Below are 12,011 nucleotides of genomic sequence, written 5' to 3' on the forward strand. Positions count from 1 at the left end.
TCTAGGATTGTGCTGCATCTCTCCCAACCCACCAACCCCTAACACCTGTATCACTCAAAATACTTCATCTCCTTTAAACCCTGTAGCTTATTATAAGAGAAAGACAATAACCACCTCATTGTAGTCATAATATTCAATGTGCACTATGTTTATCACAGCATTATTCATCATAGCTAATATATGGAACCAACCCAGATGCCCCTCAGTAGATAAATGGGTCAAGAAAATATGATATATATAAGTATATATAATGGAATTTTATGCTCCCATTCAGAAAGAATGACACCACCCAATTTGTTAGGAAATGGAAAGACTTGGAAAAAATTATATTAAGCAAAGTAAGCCAGGCCCAAAGAAACATAGGTCCTATGGTTTCCCTTATCTGCAATAACTAGTATATGTCTAGAACAAGCAGAAAAGGTCAAAAGCTATGTATATATGACCATATAAGATGATGCTAAGCAAAATTAAGCCCAAGGTAGGAACACAAGTGTTTTTATCTTTCTTGCTGTTATTTTTACTGTATTTATAATGTACTATGTGAGTTTTTGTTGTTTCTTTTGTATGTCCCCCATGGTATAACCTGTTTTCACTGTATTTGATTCCAGTGCCCTACATCTTGTATATACATTTTCTAATTTGGGGAGGGGAAGGGAAATAACAAAAAGCTAAAATAAGGGTACAGGTCGACCCATTGTAACAATATAGTGTACAAGACACTATATTGAAATTGAACTTTACAACCTTGGTGGTGGGGAGGGAGGAGATGGGGAGGTGGGGAGGGAAGAGATGGTAGGGGAAAAACAAAGGAGAGGGTAACAATGCTCAACAGGAAATGTGCTCATTACCTTACTCATGTAACTGTAACCCCTCTGCACAGTATCTTTACAGTAAAAAATATATTATAGAAAAGTAATGAACTCATTACCTTACTCATGTAACTCTAACTCTTATGTACAGCATCTTTACAATAAACTAACATTTAAAAAAGAAAAAAATGTTCGCTGTGCATGTACAAAAATAGAACCAGGTAAGTTGAGAAGATGAGGGAGGTAGAGTTGGGAGAGATGGGAAGAACGATGAAAGGGGTGACACTGATCAAGATGCATTATACTCACATGCAGTATACATGTTGAAATACCTCTACACAATGACTTAAAATAATAAGATAATAATAACAACAGTAATAATAATAATAATGGAACCACTTTGCTGGGTTTTGTGGATTACAGGAGCTAACAGAGTTAACGGCAATGCCTGGTTCATAGCAAGTGCTCTGCAAATGGTAGCTCTGATTATTTATATGCTGTGTTTGGTGTGACTCATTTCTTATAAAATAGCTCAGTGTTTGCTATGGGTAGAAATGATGTGCTGATGATAAAATAACTATCAGACTAGGTGCCTTAGGTGCATTATGTTTTTTAATCTTCATAACAACCTTGAACCACAGTCATTATCATCCCTGTTTTCTAGTTGAGACTGAAATAACATGCATGAAGTTAAGAATCTAAGATTCAGACTCAAGCTTTTCAGAACCCCAGCTTAAACACTCCATCTCCTCACACACTCCGTCTCTGCATGCTGCAAGCTTTCATCTGACTCAAGGAGAAGATGTCTGTAATCAAAAACAGCAGCTTAGGCCGTATAAATGGGATAGGCAGATTATTTAGCCGAGAAGAATGCAAATCAATGGGACTTTGGAACTAATATTTACATCTGGCCTTCCCTCCAAAGTCAATAAGGATTAATTTCTGTAGCATATAACATAAAATACAACAGGGGCTGAAACAAGATAGAATGTTTCTCTCTGATACAACAGCAGTGTTATTTAGATTAATGCTGGCATTGGTTGGTACTAGTTCACAAGACCAGGTTTCTGAGGTCTTTGCCTGCCAAAAATAATCAACCAGAGCACTATTAATAATAGAGTATGGAAGGACCTGCCAACTTCTCTGAATGGGTAAAGGGATACAACACAGTGGAATATTATTCAGCCATAAAAATCAAATCCTGTTCATTTGTGGCAAGATGGAAAGAGCAGGTTTTTATGTTAAGTGAAATAAATCTGGCACAAAAAGATACATGCTGCACATTTTCACTTACTAAAAGCTAAAAAGGTTGACCTCATAGAAGTAGAAACAGAATAATGGTTAGTTAGAGCCTAGATTCTGAAGGGATAGAGCTAGGAGTCTTAATATACATAAAGTTGGAGTTGGATAATGGGGGTCCCTTCCATTTTTAGATCCTTTCCCCCATAGTGTTCCTTTTTTTTTTTTTTTGCCAGTCCTGAGGCTTGAACTGAGGGCCTGAGTGCTGTCTAGCCTGAGCCTCTTTGTGTTCAAAGCTAGCATTCTAGCACTTGAGCACATCACTCCCAGATCTTTGTGAATAATTTATTGAGATAGAGTCTCACAGACTTTTCTGCCTGTGCTAGCTTCGAACCTTGATCCTCAGCTCTCAGCATCCTGAGTAGCTAGGATCACAAGCCTAAGCCACCAATGCCTAGCCTAGTGTTCCATTTTTAAAGGATTTTTTTTGCAGTGCTGGACACTGAAACCCAGGACCTTATTGTACATGGTAGACTAGTGATCTACCATTGAGGTATATATCCAGCCCATTCTGATGTCTTAAAGCACAGGAGATTGATAACTGTGTTTGTATGCAATTAACTGTGTATTTTAGAATAGCAGACTATTTTGAATGTTCCTAATACAAAGAAATGACCAAAGTTTAAGATCTGAATTTTAATTACTAAGAATGCATTCATATGCGTTCTACACACTCACAATTGTACGGTAATTAAGTGAATTTAAAAAATATATATTTTAAAAAAGCAGCCAGGAAAAGTGCTGTCCTATCTCATGGAGCCTGAAATTCTCCTCTTCCAATTCTCCTCTTTCCAATATGTTTTGGCCTGAGGAGCCCTCTTGCCCCTCAATCAGCTCCTCTCGAGACCAGTGGGAGCTTTAGCAGTACTAGCTATACAAGCAGACTGGAACAACACCAGAAAAGCTTTGAAAATTAAGCTGTCAGTAGAACCACAATCTACAAAGTAAGCCAGGACCTCTGGGCTGACCCTAAACAGGGTGAATGACTGCTAAAATGTAAGATTAAAATGGGACTCAGTCTCCTAACAAAATAATCAAAGTGTCTTGGACACAATCAAATCCCATCATTTCAAGAATCAGGAAAATGACAACTTGAATGAGAAAAGACAATCAAGAGACACCAAAGCTGATTCTGATATTGGAATTAGCTGAGAAGAACTGAAAAACAGTTGTCACACAAATATTTTCAACAACCAGTTACAAGTTTTCTTGAAATAAATAAATACAGAAAATCCTTGCAAAGAAATAGAAGATATAAAAAGAACTAAGTGGAAACTATAGGATGGATACCACATAGCAAAATAGAAATATCTCCAGGCAGAATGGATTTCTTCAGCTACTCAGTGATTTCCCATTAATCTAATTCCTACTTTCTAGCTGCAAGAGAGGCTGGTAAATGGAGTCTCTAAATTGAAACACCTTTGATAGATTGGAATTTTGTTCAATGATTAAAAGAAAAGAATGGATATTGCTTTGTTAATTACTCAGGTCTCCCACTGAAACAAAAGACACACAGAGAATGAGATCAATGCTCTTGGAGTTTGCATTGGAATTCAGGCTTATTGTAGCTAAGATCAGAGAAGTCATATGTCCACTAATGAGGATGATAAGTCACTTTTGGTTCAGGCTGGCATGAACCAAAGTTACCATGATTACTCTTCCTCTGCACAAAGGCAATTTGATAGGACTTGGTGTCACAAGCATCATGACAGGCTCACCTTCTGAGAGAAGGCCACTTAATTACCTGATTAATTTGTTCATCTTAATTAACTTGTCTTCATTGTTGATAACCTTGTATTGATTGTTCTGCTGGTAGTAATTAGAAACACAATGAAGAAATAAATGGAAAAGGCATAGAAAGGAAGACATAGCAAGGATTCCCTTATCCAAGGTATCTACCAGCTAGGTTTTGAGTTTAACACGTTTGCTCTTCATTTTTAGTAAATATATTGGAGAAACCAATAATATTCTCTGCTAATCATTCCTTTCCACTTTATGTTTCTTAGGAAAATCAATTTATTTTATTTTCTCAAAAATTCTCTTCTAGGGCCTAGCCCCTCAACTACAACTTTTAAGACCGTTGATAAGAACTAAGCTGGGCCAATCACATTCTTGTTTGGTTTGGTTTGGTTTCCTTTCAGAGCTTTGAATTAGAGCAGGAAGAAACACTATCAGCTAAGGCTGAGTGCTGAGCCATTCTTCAGTAGCTACCTGGGACTTTGTACTTCCGCCAGCAATCAGAAAGGAGCAGTTAACCAGATTCCCTAGACTAATGACTTTCTAGTTCCTAGGCTCAGCTTCTTCTCTTCTCCTGCTTACTATACAGCTCATGGAACACCTTTGGTTCTTGTTATAAAAGTTTCCCTGTGCAAAATCTTACTCATGCCATTTCTTTTTTTTTTTAATTTAATTTTATTTTATTTGTGACTCATGCCATTTCTTACAACCCCAAAGAGTCCCTCACATAATAAAGAACTCCAATGATTAGCTCCTATTTAGGTTTAATCTAGTAAAAATGAAAATTTCAGACACTGATTGAAAAACCAGTAAAATAGGAATTACTATTTGAAAAGTGCAAATGGATAAAAATGCTCTGGCCGCCATCAAGAGCAATGCTGTGTATAACTCTCTTGCCCAATAAACCAGGCCTCTACTATTAGTGTCATCATTCTCCCTACTGGCTTCAGTCCTTTGGGATCCCCTGGTTCTCCTACTTTACCCAGCTTCCCAGAACCCTATTGCCTACCAGAAGTCATTATAGTCAACACTTAGTGCTAGTTATTTTGGCTTGGGGCCACGGTCTTGCAAAGGTGGTATTGAAGTGAGGCTCCCTCCCTAACTTGATTGAATTGAGTATTCCAGTAAGACTGTGATGTGTTCCTTGCTTCAGGGCCCATGCTAATGAGTGGAGGCTGCCCCCTTTTCATAGCAAACTGCAAATGCAAGCTTATAAAGAAAATCTTTACAAACACATCTCCACCTTTCAGAGAACACCCAACACAATACCTCATGGGGATATGCTGGGAAATTCTAAATAAACATGGTTTACTCTCCCTGTTAGGCTTTTAATTTAGTATTGTAATATCAAATTTTTTTTAAAAATACTTTTTATGCCCTCTTTATTAATTGGGAATAGAATGGAAGTGAAATCAGCAAGAATTAAACACAGCTTAAATTAATTAAGGATAGAATCATGACCACTTGAAATCTCATTCTTTACCCTACGGTCCTCGAAAGCTCTTGCTGCATATGCATATGTCATACAAACGAAAACAACTCCAAACTTCACTTGGAAGAATGAGGGCCGTCTCCACAAACAAGCAGGCACTCCGGGAAAGCCATGATGCCGAGGAGAGCCGATTACAAGCCTGAACTCACCGACAGATGCTGTCTTAGTCCATGATATGAGGAAACTATAATAGAATGTCACAAATTGGATCACTCATTGGCTAGGAATTTCCTCTCATAGTTCTCAGGTCCCAGAAGTCCCAAATCAAGAGTCTAAGCTTAAGTGTCTGATAAAAACCTTATTGCAGCATTATCCCATGGCACAATAGCAAGAGTAAGAGGCAAAAGGAGACTGCTATCATCCTCCTAGAAGGAGCCTACCCCATAATAGTCCAATAAGGTCCCATCACTTACACCTGTGATGATGGACCTTCCATTTCAACAGGAGTTTACAAAGGGATTATAGCAGAAAAATTCCTCTTCTGTTCAAGCAACACTTTCTTCTTCTGCTCTGTTACCTGAAGCCTAAGCTAATCCTAGAGATTGCATAAAATTTCACATTGACAAATGGCATGGCTTCTTCCATAGGGAAGGAGCACATTTTCCTCAACCTGTCTCCTATTGTAGGATGTTTCAACTATTTCTATGCTAATTAAGGTCTGAGTAAACAGTCTAGTGGCAAACATCCATGGACACCCTTACGTATTTCCTTACAATAAACTAGTTTTTGGCTTTTGTTTTGGTTACTAGCTTGTTTCCTTTCTTTTCCTTTCTTTCTGTAGTGAGGTTTGAACTCAGAATTTTGCAGTTGCTAGCCTGGTGCTTTAACACATGTGCCACACTCCAACCCGTTGGGCTTTAGTTTGGTTTATAGAGAGAGTCTGGTGCGTTTTCCTGGGTCAGCCTCAGCTTGGCATTCTCCTATCTCCACTTCCCAAGTACCTGGGATTACAGGTGTACATTAGCATGCCAAGTCCCTGAAGTATTTTTGTGCCCCAGTTTAGTTGGTCCTAACTAAACCAATGAATCTATTTAAATCTTCTTGATGTTTACTGTCAGCATGTGTCACCTGACAGCAGTTGTTCATGCTCTCATCACACTAGTTAAAACCTGTTCTGGTTGCAGAAGTGCAGCACAAATCAAATAAAACAGAAAAGCAAGAGAAGCCCCTTGCATGTGGGTAATACTCTAAATATGACATGCAAATAACTTTAGTGACATGGCCAAGCCATAGGTGCCACCTATGGCAACAGATCAATTAATGGAGTTCAGAATTCCAGAGCAGATGAGATCTTAGGGGAAGTGAAGTATAGTCCCCTTCCACTTTAGCATTCTGTTTCATGCTTACTTTTCTCCTGTGAAAAAGATTTACAGTATCCATCCTTCATCTTTGTAGAGTTCCAAGGTGGATACCTAGGAAGATATGACCAGAATCCATATCCTTTCCCAAATTCAGACAGAGTCCAACACAGGTTAAGGGCTAAAGAGAGATGTCAGGATGTTCTTCTGTGATGTATAAGAACCCAGTAAACACTTCAAATGAACCGCTGTAAATTCTTCATAAGACTGCCACCCCCCCCATTAAGTCACATGTGTCTGACTCTTACTTGATTCTGCAAGAAAAAATGATGAACCCAGCATGCTGGTGCACACCTACAATCCCAGCCTCAGGAGGCTGAGGTAGGAAAATCACAAGTTCCAGGCCAACCAGGGCTACATATTGAGACGCTATCTCAGAGGAAAATATATACCTGCAAGTGCCTATGTTTATATCCATGAAAATGTGTGTGTGGCCTGGGGTAGGCTCTTTGAAAGCACTTAGCAAACATATCACTTGCCTAATACATGCTTGCAGGTCTCCTCTGCTTGCTATTTTCCATAAGGGAAGAGAGAGGTAGTAAAAGTTACTGAGCTCCGTAGTTTCCATTGTCTATTTGTTTTCTCTGTTCCCTGATAGAAGATAAGTTTTATGGGAGCAGAGAACCTGTCTATCTTGCTTAGTACTACCTCCCAGTAGCTGAGAATGGTGCCTGGCACATAGCAAGTATCCAACAAGTAATGTAAGCAAATATATCAATACATTTCCAACACGTAACAGCTATGTGAGGGAACCTCTGTTACTCATTTACTTGAGCTTCAGTGTCCCCTGTACTGCTGGCTCCACACTAGGCCCCCAGTTAATCTTCCACCTTCACTCCACTTTTTGGGGCTTGAACAGGAGCTGGCAATGGGCAATGCTGAAAAGGTTGTAAAGATACTTGGCATTGCATTCATCCCATCAAATCCATTTTGGAACGAAGGATGAAAACATGCATTGCTGATAGAATCAATGAATTCCACCTCTTCACGTCCACACACTCACACAGGGTGTGTGTGGAAAGGATGTGGTTCCAATAACTTTACATTTATGTTGCCTCCATCGCAATGCAGACAGGAGGCCACTTTGATCACGGGTCTTAATTTTACTACCTTGCTCCCTCCCCCAAACAGAGTCTCAGCTGAGACTGGGCCTCACCCTCCATACCTCCAAAGGATATAAGCCTTCTCTAATCCCAAGGTAGGGATCTGTGTGCCTCTAGCCAGGAATTGGACTTGGAAGTCAGAAGCTTGTTGGTGGGTCTCAATCTTAATGAAGGGAAGATGGGAACAAGGGTCCTGGTGGGGAAGGTGCCATCTCTAGCTACTGGTTCTATGGTGATTGACAACTATGTTTAATGGGCTAGCTTCAGGGCCTGGAATCAGGCACAGTGCCATAGTGACAGATGGGTATGTGGGTAGATAGCCAACAGATAATGTATGAGCAACAAATGTGTTTGTTGAGGGCAGATTTCCCAGGCAGGAGCATCAAAACCAGCTCATCATGAATCTCCACACCTGTGCTTCTCTTCTGTCTAAAACCGTGGTGGAGGCTTTGGTCCCCAGTGCAAGAGAGGGGTCTGAACAGATGCTATATGATTCCTGCAGAAGGCACAACAGAATGACATTAGGGAATACAGAAATGCCTCAGGAGCAACAAAAGATGCTGCTGCTTGTTTTCAGTGAAGGCCACAGGAGGGAAGGTTAGACATAAAGTGGATTTCCATGTATCCCTCAGTCTTTCTCTCGCTCCAGCAGGAAAGTTGTGAAAACCTATTTTGTGACACTCATGTAACCATCATGAGCTTTGTGGAAGAATGTGAAATGTACCAGAGTTGGACAACTGTTGTAAGATCTTCTTCCTGGGCAAGAAGCAGTTCTATATTCAGGATGTATACATTCTCATGACACGTGTCCAGAAGTGGCAAGTGTCAGCTTGTGTGCTGATACTCACTACCTCAGCATTCAATATCACATGGTTATAATTTTTCAGGAACCCAAGGCCTGGCACTAGAATCTTTCTATAGCTCGTATATTCACAGGGCAATATGAAAGCCTATAAAAGGATATGATTGGAAACTCTCCATTCCATTCTTGACCCCATCCCCCCACTCCGACTCCCAGGCTGGAACCCAGGATATTCATTCTCAGAATCTTTTAAAGCAGTCTTAATGGTAATTGTACAAAGGATCCAATTAATTAGGTTCAGAATCTTAGTCTTGTAGTTACAGGTTAAGTAGTTGGGTAACACGTTTTGATCCACCAGTGTTCAACTGGGTCTAAACAAGCTAGCCCCATAGTAATGACATCAAATCTTGGAAAACAGATAGGCACTTCTTTGTTCACAATGACTTAATTAATGTCTCTCCGTTTCCTAAAGCTTGAACTTTTGTATTAAGACCTTCTCGTGGACTGTTTAAGTTTTTTCTTGGGGCTTAAGGTCAGATGACAAGCTGGGAGATTTCACAAGTCTGTTGGATATTGATGAAGCCTTGAGGAAACAGGAAGCTGAAAAACAACCATTGGAGTGGGAATCAGAAAAAGGTGAGTCCTTCTCGCAGTTCTGGTATCTCACGCACACACACATGTACACACACCAGTACTGAGTTTGAACTCAGGACCTCATGCTTTAGTTTGGCTTTTTTTTTTTTTTTTTTTTTTGCTCAAAGCTAGAGTTCTACTATTTGAGTCACAGCTCCACTTTGGTCTTTTTTAGTGGTAAATTAGAGATAAGAATCTTATGGAATTTGCTGCATGGGCTGGCTTTGAACCTCCATCCTCAGATCTCAGCCTCCTGAGTAGCTAGTGATTGCAGGCATGAACCATTAGTGTCTAGCTAACTATCTGTTCCATACCAATACTATTGATGGCAACTGGCCACTAAGTTATGTGGAACTTCTCAATTGGCTATGGCTGCCACTCATGTGCTCCAAAGGTAATGCTATTGATTGTTGTAATTGACAATTCAATTTAAAGGTATTGGGGAAGTTTCATGCTTCTACCACGACAAAGCTTCAGTTTTAACACTGAAAAATCCCTTATGCTAACAGAAAAATAGGAAAATGTCCATTGGGAAAACAGGCATTTGGATCCTGCACACTGAAGATGGGGTCATGGCTTTCATCTTCAGACAAAATGTAGGAGATCTGTGAGAGGATTGGATCCCATGTTTTCACAGTGGTATTGGACTCCATTCAGACATCTTCTTGAAATGTGTTACCAAAGTCTCTTTTATGAGATAAATTGTGGCTCCCTAAAGATACATTCAAGTCCCAATCCCTGATACATTTGAATATGATCTTGTTTGAGAACAGTCTTTGTAGATGAAATCAAGTAAACAGAAGAGCACATTGAATCAGAATAGTTCCTAATGGGTATGATTGGTATCCTTATAAGAAAAGAAGAGGCACAGACATACAGAAGACCATGTGATTTCAAAGACAGAGATTGCAATGATGTGTCTAAAAGTCACAGAATCCCAAAAGAATTGCAGCAAACACCAGAAGTCATGGAATATATTTTCTCCTACATCCTAGTTTCCATACTTATAACAAATAGAGCTGTGAGATCATTAGTTTGTTTGAAGCCAAGTATGTGGCACTTTGTTGTAGCAGCTGTAGGAATGTAATCCAGTCCTCGATGAAGAAGATAAACTGGAATCTTGATTTTTAAAAAACATCAAGGAAGAACAGAAAGATAAAGTGTTTGGGAAAATATATTGCTATTCTCATTTGTACATATTTAGAGAACTATGCACATGGGGACAACCACTAACCTCATTTCCAGTTCAAGGACCATGTGGTTGTTTCTTCACATTAAAAGATCTTACTGTGTGCTGTGGTTTAGTAAGTACACAATAAAGGATTCTATGTAAGTATTGGATCTCCAGGATGCCAGTACTGGCAGATGCTGTGGACCTTTAAAGATGGTACTTAGTGGGAACTTCCTAGATCATTGGAGGTGTGCCCTTGGAAAGAATTGTTGGACAGCTGTCTCATCTCTTATTCTCTCCTCTCCTTTCTAGCTCAAGATGTAATGATTGGTTCTGCCACACATTTCTGCCATGACCTTGCTAGAGGTCTAAACCAAAGGGCTTTTCTGATCTTGGACTTGAGTATCTAGAATCAGAAGTAATAATAAACCTCTCTCGACTTCATAAGTAACCTGTTATTTCATCATAGTGAAACAAAATTAACTAATATACAGTGTAACTCCCTGCTGGCTGTCAGTTTCTTGTAGGTTTCACCTCCTCAAAGAGACCTTCAGGAGACATCTCAAAAGTAGCCCAAATAACTACACATTTTTTTTATCAGTCCTCCTGATGTATTGTTTCAAAACACAATACAAAAAATGTGAAATTCTCTTGTTGACTCCTTGTTTGACTTGCATTCCCTACTGTGATGGGGTGTTTACACAACTAAGAAAGATTGAACCCCACTCTGTGTCTAACATGCAGAAGAGAAAATGGCTCACAGCAGGCACAGAATTCCATATTCTATCAGATCTAATATGATCTCTATTACAAGATACACCATTGGTCTGTGACATTAAGAAAGAAAAGAATGCTGCTAATGAGCTCTGATCTGACAATGACCGAGAGAAACAATCCACTGCCAAATATATTAAGCTGGTTTTTATAACTGTCAAGCTAGACATTGGTGGCTCACACCTGTAATCCTAGTTACTCAGGAGGCTGAGACATGAGGATTGTGGTTTGGAGCCAGCACAGACAGGAAAGTTTGTGAGATTCTTATCTCTAATTAAACACCAAGAAAAGCCAAAAATGGAGCTATGGCTCAAGTGATAGAGCACTAGTGCTGAGCACAAAAGTTCAGGAACAACACCCAGCCCCTGAGTTCAAGCCCCAGAACTGGCACCAAAAAAATGTGTGTGAGATACAGTGAAATAGTCATATTTTCATCACCATGACTCCATAAGGAATTCACAAGAACAGGATTTCCTGTTCTTGTGAAAACCAACAGAGAAATTATAGCCCTGACCTTTGAGCATGGCCCTACATGTAAGAGAGAGAGGGGGCGGGGAGCTGGGTGCTATGGAACACCAGCATGTGAGGCCAGTGTGTCTGTAGCAAAGAAAATTCCGACTGCTTCCAAGGCTCATGTTGGTGTCACTGAGCTCCAAGGCAATCCCTTGAAAGGTTGCAGTCTACTGAATTTTACAGCTATGTTTAGATACCACTTCCCAGCCCACAATGCACTTTTACTGGGAGTCCCACAGTTCATTACTCTTCATGACACTCCTTTAAGGTAGAGAGATGAGGGAATTTGACTGACTTGCCCAAGATCACACAAATAATAA

The sequence above is a fragment of the Dipodomys spectabilis genome, unplaced genomic scaffold (assembly GCF_019054845.1).
Source record: "Dipodomys spectabilis isolate Male_0828 unplaced genomic scaffold, ASM1905484v1 ptg000165l, whole genome shotgun sequence".
Taxonomy (NCBI): Eukaryota; Metazoa; Chordata; class Mammalia; order Rodentia; family Heteromyidae; genus Dipodomys; species Dipodomys spectabilis.